The sequence below is a fragment of the Harmonia axyridis genome, chromosome 1 (genome assembly GCF_914767665.1).
Source record: "Harmonia axyridis chromosome 1, icHarAxyr1.1, whole genome shotgun sequence".
In the NCBI taxonomy this organism is placed as follows: domain Eukaryota; kingdom Metazoa; phylum Arthropoda; class Insecta; order Coleoptera; family Coccinellidae; genus Harmonia; species Harmonia axyridis.
The window spans coordinates 41,540,401-41,563,085 of NC_059501.1; the positions used below are offsets into that span (position 1 = coordinate 41,540,401).

The following is a 22,685-nucleotide window of genomic DNA, read 5'->3' on the forward strand; positions in this document are numbered from 1 at the left end:
TTTTTTTTTTCATGAAGATACTTCTGATCCTTTTTCGTTCAAAAGTTACTAAAATTTGAAAAAATATTTTCTTGTTGGAGTTTCATTTTTCAACTTTTGACCTCATATCAATCTTCCCCAACAATAAACAATAGAAATTGTTCGAAATGTCCACCTTCGGCTTGAACCAAGCCTCATACCTACGAACTGGAGATTACTCGGCGGATCAGATGGAGCATATATTTATATAATTCTCATATAGGAAATAATTTTTGAATGATCAACCACCTACTCTCCCCTGTCATGTAAATTTTTTAATTATAAATGATCTTTGTGCAGAATTTCATGTCAATCAGCTTGTGGTAAATAGGTAATAAACAAGATAAACACACATTCAAATGCATAATAGCTATACATATATGGATACATCTTTTATTTCAACATAAAAACTTCAAATGAAAATATACTGATTATATTATTACGCATTAAAAACAGAGTGGAACTCAAGGTGCGAACGGTCGAAGAATTTTAATTGAAACATTTTCATTTTGTTTTTTGGTGTTTCTCAGGTACCCTTCAGCAATAGTATTTGATTTCTACAGCTCCGTTGCTGATGCTTTCGCATGAATCTGGTAGAATATTAGTACAAATGTTCCTTCAAGAATGTTTCAAACTATGACCTATATAGCTTTCTGGATTGGGTTTTAAAAAACAGAAACTTAACAAACTTTTTTGGGTGGTTAAAATTGAATATTACGCATTATCGTAGTGGAGATATCTATTCTTTCCTGAAGAGATGGACATCAATCATTTGCGAAATAATTCAACTCTTTCTCACATTAGAACTTCATACTGTACAAATGGAATCAATACTTTTTTCTAATATGAATAAAAATAATGAAAGAATCCAACCTAATGAAATGGCGATAAATATTACTCTCAGATGACTAAATGAAAGATTTTCGGACGTTTCTTTTTTATTTCTCTCATTCCTCCAATATTCGAAAGAAAATGATGTTATACCATATTGAAGGTGTCTCGCAATCATTTCGTGGAAAATACTTATGTAGGGCGAGTTTTTTTTGAAAAAATATGTGGAAAATCCAGGTACAAGGTTTTGTTTCATTATATGTGATTTGCGTACTCCTCTAAACATATTAACCATCGTGTGAGCTTGTTGATAAGGCAATATAACAGCACAATTATTCCGGAAACTCATCAATATTTCACTCATTTCTTCATCAGAAGCAGATACAAGTTGATTAGCTAACCGTGGGATGGCACTTTTCACAAGACCCTTCATATCTGAAGGAACATAAGTAGTAAGGTTGGATTTAATGAGATCTTATATTTTATCTATTTGTAGATCATACTTAGAAATGAGAAGAGAATCTAGCAATGAAGCTTGGAACGTTGCTGAAATGATCAAGCAACTGAATTGCCACAAATTCATCAAAAATATTTGAATCACTTGATATGATGCAAGTCTTTTAACAGGTTGGTTCAAACAAATACCAAATACACATAAAGTGACTTGCTCAGTTTGCTTATTAAAAAATTTACCTGCAATTGATATAACAAGTGATGGTAAAATGAAAGATGCTAAAGTTAGAACCCAGAAAGTTGGATTCGAATCATTCAGAACTCTTGAGTACTGAGGAAGTTTCTGGGAATTTGGAACAATTTCTACTAAATAATCAATAGCAAATGGAGTCAAATATTCGATGTTCGGATAATTTTCGGTAGGAAAATATCGATATGGACAAAAATCAGCTTCTCCATCTCCAACGACGTGAATGGCATCCTCATAACTGAAATTTTTAATCTGAATTAAGTTCCACGATGCGTTCAAACTATGGATTAGGTCTATCCAAAATTTTGGATCTTCTCCAGACAACTTACTTCCCTTCTTTATATTTCTTGGAGGATTGTTAAAAACTGCCAAGTCGAATACTTTTCCGTTAAGGTTAGCATATTCATGACTCATGAAATAATCTTTGAATTCCTCTATATCAGTTAGATTTACTACAATTCTTTTAAAAGGTTGATATGTACTCAATTGAACATCTGGCTTGTAAAAGAACACACCTAAACACAGCAACGAATATTTTTTCCATACTTGTTTCATGAAATTTTGAACGTCGACTATTTCTACATCGAAGTTCAATATGAAAAACGATGGTATCCTTGTATTAAAAAAAGATAAACTTGATATGAAACCCACTTTCTGGTGAACATCTTCAAAAGAATTGAGTACGAAAAAAAAGTAAGTGGGGTATACTGTTATATTATTCATGGTTTCAACAACATGGCCTGGACAATGGACAAAGGATTGAGTATTTTTTGTTCCTTTGGAGAAATCTGCATTTCCTCTATATCCACGAAGACACAAAATTTGAAAATAATACTGGTGTCAGTTTCAGCTGCTTCTTTCAACCTCAGCAATAACAATTTTTTTCTGTCGTTGTGCACTACTTCAATTGAATGAAGGTAACAAGAAACAATGAGCTCAGTAATTACCATTGAAATCAAAAGGAAAGACATTATGTAAGTGAAAGTAAGCGAGGGAAATTCAGAGTTTCGTCGGGACGAAGGATCGATATTTCATTTCGTAAATTCTAACACATATACCTATGCCTTGTCCGATAAGATCATTTGAAAAGTTTTTAGGTTATTACTTACTCCAATTAGGTATGTAGGAATTTTCCAAACTTTCCTAATGATGAATAATTCATAGCCTGTAATTTATCTCTCGTGTTGTTTTATTCATTATTGGATTGAACAAAAGCAAAAAATAGCGGCATGAGTAATCAAATCAGAAAATGCATGTTTACTGAAAGAATATTTGTAACTTACAATATAATGAAGTAGAACTCTTAGAGAAAAAATTAATCATTTTATAAATTTGACCATCACTATATTGTTTTGTTCTAGAGATTGATGGATTGATCTTAGTTTCCCTAATTACTGTAATTTGCGAGTTTTCTGCCGAAAAAAGTTAGAAATCACTAAGTTACTGATGAAAATTTCGAACCAAACTGAAAAATTTTCATCCTAGCTTTTGAATGAAAAACATTTTTTATGATAGGCTTGGGGCCTCCTGCAAAACGTTTTTATAATCTCAGAATTTGTTTATGTGACCACCTTTCTATATAAATTAAAATACTATGCCTTCTTTTGAGAATAAAATAATGCTTATAAGCTAGTTTTTAAATTAGTTGTAGGTACATTCACTGTCATTCATCGAAGGATTTGATTTGGAGCTTTGGACGCTTAATTCTGGTGGAAGATTCGTTGTTGTCGATGGATTCCCTGACTAAGCGGTTAGGCTGCTTTTCCGTATTCACAAGAGTTATGACTTCGATTTCATGAAGAAAAAATCTTCAAAGGTGATATGTTCATCTATAAAGTTGGCTTTTGTGAACAAACCAGGGCGAGTTGATGGCGGTCCTGAGAAATTAATTTTGGATGATCTGTACTTGTTAAAACTCGTTGAGTAGACCCTGGTAAAGTTAACTCCCGGCGGGCCAAGTCCATTATTCCTTCCACCACGGTCAAACACATTTTCGTTTTTTTGATTTAATTTCTGGAAGCGAGAACGTAATGAAATTAGGTTCATCTCATGGAGAAATGAAAGATCTAGCAAGGATCAATTTTTTGTTCACATATGCTACATCTAGGGCCCAATTCTAGAATGGAATTGAAGAATTTCATGCCGGCCTAAGATATTTTTGTGATTTTTATAATTTCCGAATGGGCGCTCGAGAATAAATTTGAGTTGATATTATAGAGGAATATGAAGTCTAAAGATAATAATGAATATATCGTTAACATCCGTTATCTCTAAGAGATCAAGCAAGTAGATCAGACATCTACAAAATACTGTGTAAAGCAGACGAATCAACACCTTTTCAACTTCACAAAGAGCACTTTTCATACAACCACCAAACAAACCAAGAAAAACTGCAAAGAAGGAGAGAGAAGCCCCTGCATAGAAGACATTTCAACGAGGCGAATCAGAATCATGTCGACATTGAAGCGTCGAACTATTCGCTCACATCAGGTGTGATGTATCCCGAAACGGAAGGTTTTCTTTTAGCCATCCAAGAGCAAGTGATCTCAACGAGAAATTACTGAAAGCATATCATTAAGGATCGAACTATTACTGATTATTATACATGCCGATATGGGTGTCCAACGAATGAGACAATCCAACATATCACGGGAGGATGTCAAATGTCTGCAGGAAATGAATATAAAGAGAGACTCGATGCAGTAGGAAAAATACTACACCAAGAATTGGCAACAATATTAAAACTAATTCATTCTGAAAAAGTTCCATACTTCAAGTACCAACCGGAGACCATCCTGGAAAACGAACGCTAAGAACTATATTGGGATCGTACAGTTTTGACTGATGAAACAACCCCTCACAACAGACCAGATATACTACTAGTTGATAAACATCAAAAGACAGCAATACTCATCGACGTAACAATACCAAATAACAACAACATCATGCGTCAAAACGAGGTCGAAAAAATTTCAAAATATAGGGACCTCGAATTTCAGATAAAGCGGCAGTGGGGAGTGATATCAACAAGGACTATTCCAATTATCATCTCAACAACTTAAATAGTACCTAAAAATCTCAAGAGAAATATCAAGCAATTTGGACTTAGTGAGTATATTTGTAATATAATGCAAAAAACTGTTCTTTATTTAGGTACTGCAATGACTAGGAGGCGACGGAAAGATCCAAGGATCGGCTAGATCGCGTGTAAGAGGACCAGAAGTTCGACGAGAACCAGGGAGACCCCAAGGACCGGACACGACCGAGCTCTACCCTTCTGATATTTCAAATATCTGGGATTGAGTGAATATTCCTCTTAGCGGGGAGTGAGAAGCCGACGCCGAGGAGATTTTTCTATCCTACGCGTTTGGGTTAAAGTCGGGGATGTTTTTTTAATGATAATAATAATATTTATTTGTCCCAAAAGAAAAATTACCATATAATGTTTCAAACAATTAATATATACAGTATGAGGTATCAAAAATAAGCATATAAAATAATTGTAAAAGAATTGCGTGTACATAAATATAAAGAAGAAAAAACTAACAAAAATTACAATGTTTGATTCGATTAATTTTCACACATTTGTTTATGTTTGTGAACGTATACCAGAATGATGAAGGCTTCCTTTTCTTGATGTTCTTTTGAATTGTATTATAGAGTAAAGATTCCAGTTAGGTAAGTGATTTCAAACCATTAGTTTTCCTTGGCATAAATAAAGGGATGTTGGAGATTTCATATCTTGTCCTGTTTTTGTAGGTACATGTAGCTAAGTTGATATAGTATATCCAAAGTCACTTGGAGGAACATGAATATTTCGATTGTATAAGGTTTGTCCAAGTTTCCAGAAATTCCTTTGGGGCCATAACGATACTTTCAAATAAACCCCGATATTTAGCGGATCGCGGTATCCACTTCGAAAGGACATCTATGGCCAACCGTTTTTATGGACTAGTTCAAGTGACTTTGGATATACTAAACATAAGAAGTGCACGGCGTTTAGTTGATGCACATTGAATATGTTCGACAACTCGTATAGATTTTTTTTGGGTAGGTAATGGGCTTATGGTACATAATTTTCAACACCCATTTTGAGCTATGATACTTCTATTCCTTTATTATACGAGTTTGCTAACCCTTCCTCATGCATGATGGTATAGAGTAAAGCTACTAGCTAGGTTGACATGGCTAGTAGATCACAGCTGTGGTTCAAGAATACTTGAAAAACGATTCGTGGTGAAAATATTCACGTCAGATATTTAGATACCTTATGTTAGAGATTTAATGAATGTATTAGTCGTGGAGCGACCATAGTGGAAGATGACAGATTTTTATACCGAATTGGGGTTAACTAGGTTTGGACCATTGTGTCCCTGTGACCCGGTCAGTTATTAAATTGTCCCGGTCAGTTATTTGTCCGTTATGAGATTCATATTTCCTTATATAGAGTAGGTAAGGAAAAAATTTCATGGAATCTCAACGGATTCCAGGAATCATAAAGCTTAAAATCTGTTTCCGTTGCTCAAACATTATTTTTCAAAAACTGAAGGATTAAAAATATAATTATTAAAATTAGAGACATGGCCAAATAAATCAACTTAAACAATCACTTCATTTCGTATTGAATCCTGAGAGAACCTTAATATTTCCATATAAAATATTTTTGCTGTCAGCGCGGATAACACAAATAGGTACTTAATTTGGAGTAAAATAAAGCCGAGTTTCTTTTTAATTAATTAGAAGTGATTTTTTCCAAAGACATCAAAACTATCGGTTGTCCAGCGCACATACTTCACAATACTGCTTAAAATTCCGTCGATATGATATCAATTTCTGTGCAGTCTTCTTCTTCTTCTTTATGTGCCGTCTCCTTTAAGAAGGTTGGCTATCATCATGGCGATTTTTATCTTTGAAGTTGCGGATCTGAACAACTCAACCGAGCTACTGTGGCACCACTGCCTTAGGTTGTTCAACCAGGAGATGCGTCTTCTTCCTATACTTCTTTTATCCTGTATTTTTCCTTGTATAATAGTTTGCAACAGCGTATACCTCTCCCCTCTCATCACGTGGCCCAGATACTGCAATTTTCTGATTTTGACTGAGAAGACTATTTCCTTCTCCTTTCCCATTCTTCTCAATACCTCCTTGTTCGTTGTTCTGCTCACCCAGCTTATTCTGAGGATTCTTCGACATGTCCACATCTCATCGCATTTCTGATTGACAATTCGATTGAAAGGATTGAAAAATCATTAAATACTGTTATTAAAGTAAAAATTAATTGAGAGGATACTGAGAAAGAGTTGAATGGAAGATTAATAAATGAATATTTTGGGAACCAAACAAGACAACTCTACAAAGAACTAAAGAATGATGGCACGATGAATACAATGCAATAAGTGACGTCAGATATTTTTTTCGCAACATCCGATATCTCGAATATAATCGACTCGGCCAATGACAACATTCGATATATTTGCATGAATGGTTTTGAATGATGTTCCTTAATGAAATCTACTAGAAGAAACTGTTGGATATTTGAATGGGAAAGGTTTCACGTTAGGAAAAATTACTTGAAAAGGTCAAAACTTCGAAATATATAAATGGTCTAGGAAAAATGGCACCGAGGCTCAAGCCTAAAAAAAGGATACCTATGTTCTTGTTTATTGTTGGGACTTTATGTTGTTTTTATTGCGAGTATATATTTTTTTGTTCTTTATGATTTATTTCAGTGGATATGCCTGAATGAATGAGTCCTATTTTCTTGTCCCGGTCGATGTTCCAACATATATGGCAGCTTTATCGTAGATAGCAGTCCATCATTATTCCTAAATATTCAATATATTATCATTATTCCTTAAATATCCAATATGTTATGTACTCTTTATTTAAAATCAAGATCCGTTAGTTTTTATGCATAACGTATCAAATGGGGGTTTTTCAGTTCCAATAAATGCCGTAAATGACTTACATTTAGTTTTATCCATATTAACTGTCAACTTTTTTCTATCTAAAAATTCTATTATCTCGGCAAATTTTTCTTCAGACTTAAGCTTTAATTGGTTCCACGTCGGTGCGGTAAAGTAAACCACTGAGTCATCAGCAAAACTGACAATTCAATTGCTTGACTTTAAGACAAATAGATCATACATATAAAGCAGAAAAAGGATGGGGCCCAAAATTGTCCCCTGAGCCACTCCACGTAATTGTGTCTTCTTTACTTGAAACTTTCCCTTTTCGTCTTTTCAGATAGCTCCTGAATAAATCGAATGCTACTCCTCTCCTCATACTTACTGGAACAATATTTCATGATCAACTGCAAGGTCTGTAGATTACACAGGTTGTCTCGTAACTTGGATTGAAGAGTGGGGTAACGCGTCATCCGGTGTCGTCAAGGTCTATAGAGTGTCTGTATCGCCATTGGCCATCATTGACAGACATTTTATCGTAGCTATTTTATGATTGAAGATATTAAAGACTATTTAAGATAGGCTACAAACGATATACGCGATCAAACTAATAAGAAAATCCGTGAAAATCCACGATTTCATTACAATCAAATGTTATTTATTTGAATGTGTAAACCGAGTGACGTCACGAATGGTTGACGCTGATTGGTTGAAAGTTACGAGACAACCTGTCTGAGTCTATAAACCTTGGATCAACTGTATATCCATGGGATGTTTAACGACGCCGGCCTTGCTTAGTAACCGTTTCAAATTCTTATGGGAATTGCCATCTATGAATTCACTCATGAATCATCGTACAATAAGAGTTCACAAGAGAAGTATTCTTTACGAATTATATGAACATGACTCTTATTCGAAAAAAAGGAATACATAGGCTTGCGTAGCATATATGCTACATTGCACAGTAAAGGGTTAGTGAACCATATCAATAGACATACAGCTTTTGAATAATCCTTGAAAAATCAAAATGGGTTTATTGCCCATAATGGTTTTTTGTTAAAATTACATGTTCTTTCATATGGCAAAGTTAAGTGGTAAAAAGGAATCCATTATTTTTCCAATAGATGATCTTTATTATCTCCATCTCGCATATACATAGAATAATATAATGTATATATCTTATTATAGGTCTATGGTATCTGGCGTTGTATACGTTCGATCGGGTTCCTCGAGATGGCGTTAGAAGGATGAGATTTCTACAGTTATTTAATAAAACACAGTGAGAACTTAAGAATTCAATTGACTAAACTGAACTCACACTGTCAAAATTATAATTATTATGTCCCATAAGCAAAATACACGATGGTTTATGAATTCACCAATATTTTCAATTCCTTATAACTTTTGAACCACCCAGTAGATTTGATCGATATTTGGAACATATATTTCACTCTATTAGGTCCATCGATTAATCTTCAAACTGATCGAAAAAATCAGGTTCGTGTTAGAAAAATTTGGGACTTTTCACAAGCTATGATTCAACACCCGGTATAGTGGAAATTTTTCAATGGATTTCAGTGGATTTTATTCAATTAACAATTAACAATTTCGGCCAAAAATTGAGTTCAATAGTGAAAATATCGAACATTGAGATTAAATTGTAAACATTTCTTGTTTCGCTAATTGAATACATACAATATTCAATCAGATGTATATCCTGACAATTTTTCATCGAATTATAAAATTTTGAGAAATTATTTTGCATCACATCCCCCAAGAGTTTATTCGAGTAGGCTACAACAATATCTATGACATTAAATTTGACAACTGCAACTGGTACAGACATTTTTTTGAGGTATTGTGGTTTGTTCTCGATATTAAAACCCAACATAATAATCCCTCATAAATTCTTGAATCAAAGAATATGCTGATATGTTGTTAGTGTATAGTTATTGTGACGGTAATGGTAGAGCGGCTGTAAGGGAATGCCAATCAAGATTCCCTAATAGAAGGTTACCACATCACAAAACTTTTTCATCAGTTTTCAATTATATTCGTGAAAATGGCCAGTTCTCAACATCAAAATTGAAGAAAGAAGGAACCTCAATATCGATGAAGAAATTCTTGAAGTGATAGAGACACATCCAGAAAATAGCACTAGAAGGATTGCTCATGCTCTGAACGTGCCGCATGTATGGAGTAGATTAAAGAAAAATAACCTTTACCCTTTTCATCTCCAGAAAATACAACGATTGGTGTCAGGTGACGAAATTAATAGAATTCATTTTAGTCGGTGGATTTTAAGAAATGAAAGAATAATCAATAGAATTTTATTTACTGATGAAGCCATTTTCACGAGAGATGGCGTCTTCAATCTGTGGATTTCGCATGAGTGGGCTGAAGAAAATCCTCATGCAATCAGGTACACCAAATCCCAACACGAATTTTCAAAGAACCAACGTATGGTGTAGAGTTTATAAGAATCGATTGATTGGGCCACACATCCTACCAAGACAGCTTACGGGTGATTTTCTTCAAAATCATCTACCTGCATTACTCGATTATATGGACATTGCAGGGATGTATTTTAATCATGAAGGGGCTCCACCTCATTTTAGAGTTACCTTCAAGAACTTTTTGGACCAGAACTTTCCAAATATGTGGATAGGCAGTGGTGGACAGCATACCTTGCTCGCTAGATAACCGGATTTCAATCCTGTCGATTATTTCGTTGGGGGATATTCGAAATCCTTAGTGTAGTCATCTGAAATAGGAAGTGAGGAAATTCTTTTACAACGTGTCGAAGTTGCATGCAATAAGATCCGTAATAATCCGAACATGATTATGTGTATCGAGCAAAACGGTGGTCCTTACGAGCAACATCTGTTATTCATTTGAAATGTTTCATTTATTCATTTATTTGTGTTAAGTTCAGGCGCGGATCCACGGGGGAGGAACTGGGGGAACGTTCCCCTCCCAAATGACCCAGGCACCTCTTAAATTTTGCCGTCCCTCCTAGAATTTGACATACTTAGGCTCAAATAATTACAATATCAGCAAAAATTTCACCTTCAATACATTTTGGGAAGATCCATATCTATGAACGGCAAAAAAAATGAAGTCCCAAAATGGCGAAAGTGTCTGGGGTCCACATTTTCAGTATTTTGAGTATCAAAAAGTTCCCCCCCCCAAAAGTGGAGCCTGGATCCGCGCCTGCAAACCATACGAAGTTATATATTTTTGAAATCAGGAAAAATTAGATTAAATTAGATAAAAAAAGGTTTTTGACTATTTTCTATCATTTATATTAATACAAACCATACGATGTTATATATTTTTGAAATCAGGAAAAATTAAGATTTCAAAAAATGGCACAGAAATCTATAGTGGTCTCATTAAAAAAACATAACTTTGGGTCATAGCTTCGTAATTGAAGACCCTTTTGAAAAGACGAACCCGCCACTGGATTCTACGTAAAAAAGTGCCTGTATAATGTTTTAATTTCAGAGCTCTATCGTCAGTATTAGCGGAGATATAAATGTTTTTCGATATCGCCATTTTTCCAATTTTCGTTCTTGAAAACAAAAGAAGGTGGCCAAAAATGAATACTACCCTTGTTAGTTTCTCAGATAAAGAGACCGAGAATAGGGTATCACATTTTGTCTATCTCCTCTGGTTTGAAAGTTGTAGTGCAAAACATCGAAATTTGCCCACCCTGTACAATTTCACTCGGAAAATATGCAATGGCGTAGATTTTTTTTTTCGAGGGGTAGGTATGTAATCGAAAAAAATTTCGTCAGGTACAGGATAAGACTCTGAAAAAAATTCTCCAAGGATCCGCGAAATCTTTTTTCTAAATAATAAGATAACAGAAAGCAGATCATAGCATTTCTAAAAAATGACTGTTTAAAATATTTCGCTATACATATCTTGGTTTTTGTTCGAGATATTCGGAAGATTCTAAAACAAATCTTCTTTGCATAACTTCGTTTGGAACAACTGATGGCCGTACTTCCCGATATATATTAAAGAGCAAGTTTACATAAAAAAGTAATCAAGACTTCAGCATATAATAAAGTTAAAAATTTGATTTCCAAAAGAAACCAAACTAGAAATGTATAGATCAATTAAAACGAGGATTTGGCTGCTACCTATTTGGATGAAGGTGCCAATCTCCAGTTTGAAGATATCTTTTTAGAAGTAACTCTTGGAGATCAGCTGAATATTGGTGACCATGTGAATGCCTCTGATCAGCCACTTATGAAGGAGTTAGAAAAATTACTCGAAAAGAGTGGAGGTCAAAGTGCAGTTATAAACATAAGCGAAAAAGCAGATAAATTCACAATCCAAAAATTAATGGGAGAATTTCGAGCGCAGATCAATGGACTACTGGATTCGAGAAGAATGCGAGTGATTTCACATATCTGGGGATGAAAACAAAATTGAAATCCTGAAATCATTTTTGGATGAAGGTGTTGGTGCAGTTGTACACTAATGAAACTAACTATTGAATCAAAATGGGAAATATGGAGAGAGATTTTTTGTAGAACATTCACAGGTAATAGTTGGTCTCCTATAAGATATGCATTTTCATTCAAATTCCAAAAAGGCTCTTTATCAGAATACGAGATAAAAAAAGAAAAACTTTTACTAAAAATAAGAAAATCTATTGAGTGGAATATCGATAGATCTGATTGCAACAGGTTTCCCAAATTTTGTTATCCACATGATTGATAGAGAAAATTAAAAAAAATGGAAAATCTTTATAATGAAATAGAAAAATTATTTATATTGATACATTTGGTATATAAGAAAAATTTTGAAAACAAAAATGACAAATTCTACTCTAACGAAGAAAATACAGTGAAGTCGCCTTGTGAAATTTGTAAAAATAAAGATAAATGAATGAATTTTCATCCTACAGCAAAATGGTGGTTCCAAAAAAAAGAAGAAGGAATGCAACACGTTAATAATTCCATATTAGAAGTGGAATTCAACATCACGGATCCAGAAAACTAATAATTTCACCATTAATTAAGCTTAAGGTAACTTTGAATGACACTTTGGAAGTATCCGCTATTTATGATACAGAATCAAATGTTTCTTTGATAAATTCGAAACTCATACATCTAAAATCAAATGGGAACAAATCTATGCAAAGAATTTGAGAACAATTAATGGTGTGCATAAAACAAAACAAAAATATTGAAGAGACGTATTCATAATAAGTAATGAAAATTTGAAAATGATTTTTTAATTGGATATAATGGAATAATAAAAAATGAAAAATTGGAGATAGAACAGAAAATTCCTTATTCTACCAAAAAATCAGAACAGTATCAAATAAATTTCAATGAACATGTAGACGTCGACATTTTTGTCCTAACTTGTATTTTGAATAATCACGACGAAACAACTATTCAAAATCTTGTAAATAAATATAAAAATATAAAGATAAAAATGATGTTGGGTCGGTAAAATGATTATGTATGCAACAGACAACGTTAAGTTCACTCGATAAATTTTGTCCTCGAGCGAGTAAAATACATATATAATAATTATAATTTTTTAATGTACCTTACCATCTTATATTGTTACTAGCCGCTACTGCTATAGAGTATATATATGTATATAAAAATGAGAATGGAATGTTAGACTGATGATGGAATGGTTATAAAAATAAATAAAAACAGTACTACTTACATATTAGAAGAAACGACTCTCCTATTCCTTTTTCTGGCACCAATTGGAAGTTCATCATCAATGATATCATCATTAATGAAATCATCATCTGTTGCTTCCGTTTCCGAATCAGACACATCTCTTTGGACTAGCTCCGTTTTTTCCTCGGATTTTTCCTCGTCATCCTTTGAAAAAAAAAACTACATATTAGTTCGGTCCACAAATATTTTCATTTTATCCATAATATACTAAATATATCTAATCCAAAAAAAATTGTTGATGACAACAACGTTTACTTATATCTGTTATGTGAGAGAGAAAGGTTTGATAACGAAGTTTGAACCAAAAATCACTCGAAATGATGGCATTTTTTGATATTGAATTCGAGGTACGAAGAAAAATGATATATTTCATGAATAATTTCAAGAATAAAATGTCCTATACATGAGCCCAAAAACGCTTTGTTTTCGAGAAACAGGTTGTTTCTTGTAGTCCTACTTTATTGTGGTGCTTCTAACAGTTTATCAAATCTTTATTAATTTTTTCTACATATTGGGTATTGAGGATTACTGAAGAATTGCTTGATAAGACCCGACAAGAAACCAAAAAGTGTAGTACTCCACCAAAGTTTCTTTTTACAATTTGGTACCAGTGGTCAACCAAAAAAAAAATTCTGGTGGAAAGAAACGGACACTCTTCCAGAAAAAATATCACCCTCTAGATATGAATTCAAAATTAGCATATCAAATGATGAAAACTTTGAATTGGAATATGTATCTATACCAAATTTAAATTAAGTATCTTGTGAAGGAAAAGTGATATAAGAAAAAAAACTTACACTTCAATTTCTGTATCATGTTATAGAACTTTATTTCTTAAAATGATTCGAGGAGTCAGTCATTTCCGTTTGTACCACCAATTTAGGAACACCCTCAATAGTCAAGTCAAAACTGATGTCTTCACAAATTATTGCAATTTTAATGAAACACATTGAATTGTAATACACAGCACAGACAATTTTTTGAGCGAATAACTCAGTTCAGATCTTTGATAACTGGAGTATTAAAATTTTGTGACGAAAATGACACAAAACACCGAGTAAGTATATACCGACGACGAATGCAAAAATCACAGATTACAAAACAAGTGAGATGCCGACAGAGTGGAATGATAAAGAAAATAATAAACTTCGGACATAGACGTGCTTGTGGTGCAATAAAAGTAATCATCTTGAAAGCGATAATTGAAAGTAAAAAGATTATTGGTTCATATGATTGAAAAATTCATGTTCTTCGTTTTTGAGAAAATTCTAGAATTTTTTATTCTGGAAATCTTGAAGGGCAATTACCCCCTGTACCACCAAAGTTGTGGAAAGTATATGTAGAATCAATACAGATGTAAATTAAATAACGTTAGCGTCAGATAGACCAACTCTTTTCATGAAAAAAGTTCATGTAAACGTATGGTTTATCTGTGAGGAATCTAAGTGTATCGCGTTTTTCCGAAGAAATGGAGTGTGAAATTAGTGGAATTCTAGTGGTTGCATGTGATGTTAAAATAGCCATCATAAGTGTTTATCGTCCTGGTTCTGGAGATTTCGAGATTTTTCTGGACAGGATTTCGGTTGCTCTCAATTATTGCATCACTTCAGCTGATGTAATTTTTGTGTGTGGAGATTTGAATGTCGATTTTTTGAAAATTGATTCCGCAAATCGTAAGTTGTTCGTTGATTTAATGAATTGTTTCAATATGAATGTTTCCTCAAATGATCCAACCAGGGTCTTTATTGATGTCACTGGCCACACATCAATCTCCAAAGTTGACTATGTTTTAACAAATGCAAATTTAGTTGATTGTAATGTTAAAGTTTACGAACCTCATATTAGTGATCATCGGGCTATTACACTCGAGTTTCAAATAAATTTGCCCCTAAAAAATCATGATGTATCGAAGTTAGTTAGAGACCTTTGTCCCCAAAATCTGAAGGATTTTGAATATTGTATTTCAAATTGTGATTTCCAGGAAATGTATAAATATCCACATGTTGATGAATGCTTTGAAGTGTTTGTTAATTTGATTCAAAGTTCTTTTGAAACTTGTTGTCCTATCAAAAGATATGTCAACAATGCCAATGTTCTCAAAAAATTCACTTCTCCAGAAATTATCTCGGCGAAACGAGACCTGAAAAATCTTCACTGGTTATATATCAATATCAGGAGTGAATCTACCTATTATTTGTATAAAACAGCCAAACATTCTTATAATAATCTGTTAAGAAATGCTAAATTAGATTTCCACCGTAATCTTATTGATAAATCTACTAATAAAAATAGAACAGTGTGGAATCTGGTCAATACTGTGACCGGACGAAAAAGCAATGATCAAAGAACCATAGAGCTTGTTGTTGAAGGTGTCTTGTTCGATGAGGCCAAAACTGTAGCTGAGATGTTTGCCAACCATTTTACAACGGTTGCGGAGATAAGCCTCAACCGTTACTATAATAATTCATTGTCCACTTCATGTACTACTTCATTTATGCTGAATAATAACTTTTTCTTTCATCCAGTTATGGATCATGAGGTAGCTGACGTATTGAAATCTCTTAAGAATGACTCAGGTGTTGATTTTGTTTCTGCGCGAATCTTGAAGTTGATAGGTCCTGATATCAGTCGACATTTTGCCTATTTGGTTAACATGTCGGTTACCACAGGAGTTTTTCCTGATCTCCTCAAAAAGGCCACTATTATTCCAGTTCATAAAAAAGGTGATGTATATGATATTAGTAATTATAGACCTATTTCTGTTCTCAGTTGTCTTTCCAAACTATTTGAACGATTAGTGTTCAATAGAATGATGAAATTCCTTGATAAGTTTCAACTGCTTACCTCTGCGCAGCACGGTTTCAGATCAGGTCGCTCAACTCAAACTGGAGTTTTGGAATTTGTTGAATTTGTATACGACTGCCTCGATAATGGCTCATATGTTGCCGGATTATTTTTTGATCTTTCTAAAGCATTTGATAGTATCTCCTTTCAATTCATATTAGACAAATGTTACAATCTTGGATTTAGGGGAGTATTTCATGACTGGATTCGAAGTTATCTTGAGGGCAGAGTTGTATCCGTCAGAGTTCAAGATTCTTCATCCAGTAAACATAATTTGAAGTTAGGTGTGCCTCAGGGCTCTGTCTTGGGACCGCTCTTGTTTTTGATATTTATCAACGATCTGCCTGAGAATTTGTTGAGATTGTTTATTAATAAGTCTAAAAATTGTCCAGATCTGATGAAGATACTAAGAGCAATCTTGTTTGCTGATGATTTTTCATTAGCCGTTACTGCGGATACTTTGGAGGAGCTACAGGGGTTGTGCGATTTATTGGTTCATTGCTTCGTTGAATGGTGCTATGTTAATGCTATCATGATAAATGTGAACAAGACTGAATGCGTTTACTTCTCGATTTCGAATAATGATAGTACCCTTGTAATTCGACATTCAGATTCTATTATTGCATCAAAGAACTGCACGAAGTTCCTAGGTATCTACATCGATAGGCACTTAAAGTGGAATTCACACGTTGATGAAGTATGTAAAAAGCTGTACAGTTCTTATTATGCTTTAAGTCGAGTCAGGTATCTACTTCCCTTGTGCTCACTTATGAATGTATATTATAGTTTAGTATTTAGTCACCTATCGTATAATATCATGGTATGGGGTAATTCAACAGAAACTGATAGAGTATTTATTATACAAAAAAGAATTTCACGTATGATATTCAACGTATCTCCACGATCCTCTTGTAGACCAGTTTTCTTAGAAAATAGGATATTGACACTGGCTTCCATTTTCATATTGAGATGTTTGGTTTTTGCAAAGGAAAATGAGGAAAGTTTTGTAAAATTGTCAAGCTTTCATTCCCATAACACTAGGAATAAGAAAATATTGTCAATTCCCAAACATAAGACATCAAAATTTGAAATGTCACCTAAGTACCAGTGTATTAAGTTATTTAACCATCTACCTAGTAACATTAAGTCGCTCAATTTGTTTAAATTTAAGAAAGTTGTTAAGTATTTACTTCTCAAGAAGTGTTTTTATAGTGTTAATGAGTACTATAATGATAGCTTAGAAAATGTCTGAATTGTTATTATTTTTGCATTTGTGACTTGTCCTATACATACCTTGTTTGTCTAAAAGGATCAATAAACTATTATTATTATTATTATTATATTCTAACAATATTCGTTTTTTAGACACAGGGTGTTGTTTAAAGAAAAAAACCGTTGTTTATTTGAAACTCTAGTATTATTACATGGATTGTTTTCATATTATTGAAGTCTTGATAATGCAATTTTTCGAATAAGGCAAGTGTCTCCTGCCAAAAATCATCCAGTGGCATAGATATAGGGGTGCAATAATTTTTTTCATAATGAAAATTTAGACCACTTTCTTACTTTCGAGAACATCATTTCATTTTTGGAATCAACTGAGCTCCACAAAAAAAAGTTTTCCTGAATGTTTTTCATAGAATGTACCATTTTTGAGATAATCGAGTTCATAGCAAACACTATTCACGAAAATCTACGAAAAAATTATTTTTCAAATTGTCCTATTAACGATGAATGAAAGTGCAAATATTGATGTGGTGTATTATAACGCTTTCAGATGGCATTCAGTTGAATATTTCAGAAGAACACTGAAACAATAAAAAATTTTGTGAATATTTTTTATTGTTTAAGTGTCTGATGAATGTTCTTTCTGAAATGTTCAATCTAATGCCTTCTGAAAGCGTTATAACACTACGTTAATTTTTGAACTTTCATAAAGGGAAAATTTGAAAAATTCATTTTTGTAGATTTTTTGAATAGTGTTTCCTTTGTACTAGATAATCTCAAAAGTGATACATTCCATGGAAAATACTTGAATGAAGCTCTGATTTTTTTCTAAAACTTCATCGTATCTCGAAAACGAAGCTTTTTAGGATATATGTTTATATGAAATTTTTTCATAAAAAAGAGTTTTTCTACCCGACACCGAAATTATTTTGAACAAAAATCTGGATCTCCCTGTATAAGTTCTTAATTTTATGATCATATAATGTTCGAAGAAAATAGAATTTTCGAGAAAGAAGGATCATGAATGTGGTATTACAAAAAGTTTGTGTACCACATTTCATGTAATACATAGTTTTTATAATTTACGACAAAAACCCTAAACGCCAAACGAACGATATTTTCCAATTTTTGGTTTTCAATAATTGTGAAAAAAAAACGGAGATTTCAATTTTTCAAAAGTTTCTTTTTAGATATATTGAAACAACGCATATATAAAATATTGAAATCAATAATTGAATAAAATACAGGCTATTCAATTTAAAATATGATAGTTGATATTGATTACTCCCACATGACATAGATCCGAGCATAGATCGCATAACTTTTTATACTTTGAACAAACGTGCAAAAGTATTTTTTCATTGAACAAATGAAATTGTGTCGATGAAAAATAGTATTAAAAAAAGTTTACTTACCTCATCTGAGGACGAATCTATGTCCATTGTTGTTCTCCTTTGTTGCCCTTTACTTTCATTCGCTATTATTTTCCTTATACGTTTGAATTTCTGCGAAAAAAAAAATATATTAATATCTGAATCTATGATTTCAAAAAAATATAAAAATGTCTGCTTCCATTCCAGATAAAGCAAATATTGTTATGAGGCCTATTCCATGAATGGTTGATTAGATAGTAGTTGAATTTCAATAAATTTATTGCTGAATTGAACTAATTCCTTTCGGTTTATTGACAGAAAATGTTTTGATTGCAAACATTGGTTTCGAAATCCTAATAAAAATCCAAAACATTAATTAATCTGAAACTATGAGGGTGAATAGTATTATCTTCAACTCGAAATAATAGATTTTAGCGTCTGTGAATTAATTACAAGGTGAATAGTGGAGTCTTTCCAAATTATTATTGTCAAGTGTAATAGATTTCAATTCGCCATTTTTATATCTTGTTTTATAAATTTTTAGGGATAATTCAGTTGACACGATAAAAAAAGAAACACTTCTGCTAGAAACAAGAAAATCTATTGATTGTGGAACATCGATAGATCTGATTGCAATAGGTTTGCCCAATTTTTTGTTATCAACATGATTGATAGAGGAAATTCAAAGAAACGGAAAGATTTTCATAATACTAATAATAATAATAATAATAATAATGTTTATTTCATGATTAGTCTACATTCAAAACAAAATACAGTCATTTTACAATGTAAGAAAATATTGAAAGAAAAAAAAGAAAATCGTGACATGAAACAAACAGAAATCAAATTTTCTCGAAGGTGAGCTCCCGGAGGATTAAACCTTGTGTGAGAATCAAAAAAAAAAAAAGTACAAGTTTAAAAGTCTTGACGTAATTTCCACGAATTCTCAACAGACGGCAGATTAAAGGTGCTACACGAGTAGACTGACGACTCCAGGACTACTGATTCGATATGTTATAGGTGTTCTTTATGTCGATTATACTGGCTATGAAGTGTCTTGACTGACTCAGGATGAAATAGGAAAATTAGAACATTTGTTTTATAAGAAAAATTTCGAAAAGAAAAATGACAAATATTACTCTAACGAAGAAAATACAGTAGTGTCACCTCGTGAAATTTGTAAAAATAAAGATAAAGGAATATATTTTCCAGAATTGAAAAATTTTCTGCATGTCACTACACTATATTTACCTTGTAATAATCTTCAACTTAATAATTATGTAGTTTGTAGTTTCCGAGGAATGATTTCTTCGAATTGTGCTTATGGTTGATTTTAAATATCAAACTTCATTTTTAACTAACAAAAATTTGTGAAATGAATAAAAACAACGAATACAATAAAAAATAAAAATTTTAAATATAAAACCGTTCGAGTATATCACTAAGGTCTTTCCAAATTATTATTCTCAACTGTAATAGATTTCAATTCGCCATTTTTAATATTTTGTTCTGTAAATTTTTAGGGATAATTCAATTGAGCTGATATCAAATAAGTAAGATCAACAATACTCAAAAATAAAAATCTCGATATACAATTGAAGATATAATTTTCAATGATGGAGTAAAGTTATTGAGATTCAAAATTTCGAATGAAGGCAAATAATCTAACCGAAATAAAATGAGAGCAATAAAATTTTTTTGAAAACGAAACATTCCAATGAGATGAAATCATCTTAAGGCATAACAAAATTATCGAATATTAATAATAAAATGTGAACTCACCCTTTTTCGATCAATCTTAACGCCCAAATTTTCTTCGATGAGGTCGAAATCATCGTCTTCATGTCGATCATCTAATTCTTCATCATCTGATCTCTTTCTTTTTTTACCACCAGAAATATCGAATCATCACTATCACTGAGAGAGTCGTCATCAATAAGGTCTTTGATTTCTTCTCTCAACATTTCATCATCATCTGAAATAAGTAAACAATAAACTTAATAACAAATAATTATCGGAATAATAAGATACGCAAAAATTAGTTGAACGAATATTTACCTTCCTCTTCCTCGGAACTATCTACCACTTTTTGTTTTTTTTTTACGTTTATCGTCTGAATTCTGGATCTCAAATTCATCCTGCAAAGAAAAATTTAAAGATATTTGTTGAAACTGTATGAAGAAAAAATATAATATGCCAACTCACCTCACTGCTAACTTCCGCTTCTATGTCCAAAAATCGAAAAGACATATTGAATATAGAATTTTAAATTCAAAGTCACTACTACACAAAAACACCTCTGCACTCGAAAGCTCAAAACATTATGATGGCTTTGAAAACATCTCTGAGTTTATATACTCTTTCTGACTTTACTTGACTCTATGCCTCAACGAGTTCATGCCTATGGAACTTCTTGTTTTGATATTTCATATTCTTCTTCTTTTTCATACTTATGTTTATATTTTAGTTATTATTATTTTAATGATATGATGAAAAAGTTATAATAATAGATTATTCATTTATCATTTCCATTTAAAAAAAAACACAGTAGATAAACGAAAAAAATAAAGAATTTTCACAGAAGTATTAACCTGTACGTAGGTTGTTTCATATAAATGTACCATGGATCATAAAGAACAAAATTGTGTTATAAAGATTTGTTTTCACCATTAGATCTCATATCAAAATCACTCACAGATGATAGTAAAAATATACTATTTCAAAAATTAAACAATAGGATTATTGAATGAAAGGATTGTCGGATGAAGACAGATTCAAATACTAAATTTCAGGATTATCATGAATAAAACTGCAAGAATCAATGTCAGTAAAAAAGCATGTAAAGAACTATGTACAGATATCACGTCAAAAAACCACTTATGGAAAATATTTAAAGCAATCGCAATATACTTATGTTAAATATCTGTCGATATTTAATTGAAATATTTATATAACTTGATATAAATTGGGTCATTCAATTTGGAATGAAACTTACTACACATTATCTTATATCCGTTTATTATTCAACTGAACTCTGTTACAACTAAAATGCACATCGGCACATATCACATATGTGCAACTGCCGTTGCTATGGATACAATATGTAACATTCCCCCCCAAAAAATTCAAAACATAATGGCACTAATTTGAATCCCAATATTACAATTTCTTATTTACAAATATTATGCAATATAATACATAGGATATACATTTACAATCCAAATCTTTCAGGTGGTTTAACAATTCTTTTAGTTCTCCTAAGAGTTAAAGGTTCTTCGTCAACAGTTTCATTTTTTACAATACCTGTTTGTGTTTCTGCACTAATATCAGTTTCTTCTGTCTTGGGAACTTCGTTCTCAAGTGGTAATGACAAATCTAAATGATCTTTACGCAATTGATCAACGTGCTTTTTCAGTACACAATTTCTACTTGGAACCCATACTAAGAACATGGATTTACTTATTCTACTTCTTATTGTACCTTTTTCCCAATACTCTCTATTCTCACTAAATTTCCTGACAAGAACTCTCTCCCCTGGGACAAAGCATATCGTTCTTTGTCCCTTACAATATGACTTTTGTTTCAATTGTGAACATTTAACTTTTTCTTTCACTACAGGTGAACAAGGTGGTAATATCGATCTAAATTGACTTCGAATTTTGTGTCGATTCATTTTACAGGATTCACAATTTTTAATATAATTTTCAATGTCTTTATCGATTTTTGACCACCAAAAATATGATCTGGCAGTTGATTTCATTTCAACTATACCTGAGTGACTTTCATGTATTTTATTCAATAATTTCGATCTAAGTTTCGTGGGAACTACTACTCTATGATTCCATAAAAGAACGTTACTCTCAATTGATAACTCAAATCGCTTAGAAGCAAAATATTTGTAAGCATTTTCCTTATATGCATAACTTGGCCAACGACCGTCTTTCACAAAATTCAATATTTTCGATAAAATTTTATGTTGTTTAGTCACTCGAACGATATCATAATTCAATAATTTTTTTCTCAACATTAGAAAAATAATAAATATAATTTGGATCGTCAT

The 22,685-nt window shown here is 32.4% G+C and overlaps 1 long non-coding RNA gene across 1 annotated transcript; it reads right to left on the reverse strand.

Moving 5' to 3' along the window:
• Nucleotides 1–8,633: 8,633 nt before the first annotated feature.
• On the reverse strand, nucleotides 8,634–21,673 carry LOC123670674. Its single transcript, XR_006745956.1, has 6 exons — nucleotides 20,831–21,673; nucleotides 20,684–20,763; nucleotides 20,408–20,600; nucleotides 18,668–18,757; nucleotides 13,162–13,325; nucleotides 8,634–10,222 (listed from the first exon to the last, which is right to left on the reverse strand). It is a non-coding gene; the product is annotated as an uncharacterized LOC123670674 (long non-coding RNA).
• Nucleotides 21,674–22,685: the final 1,012 nt, after the last annotated feature.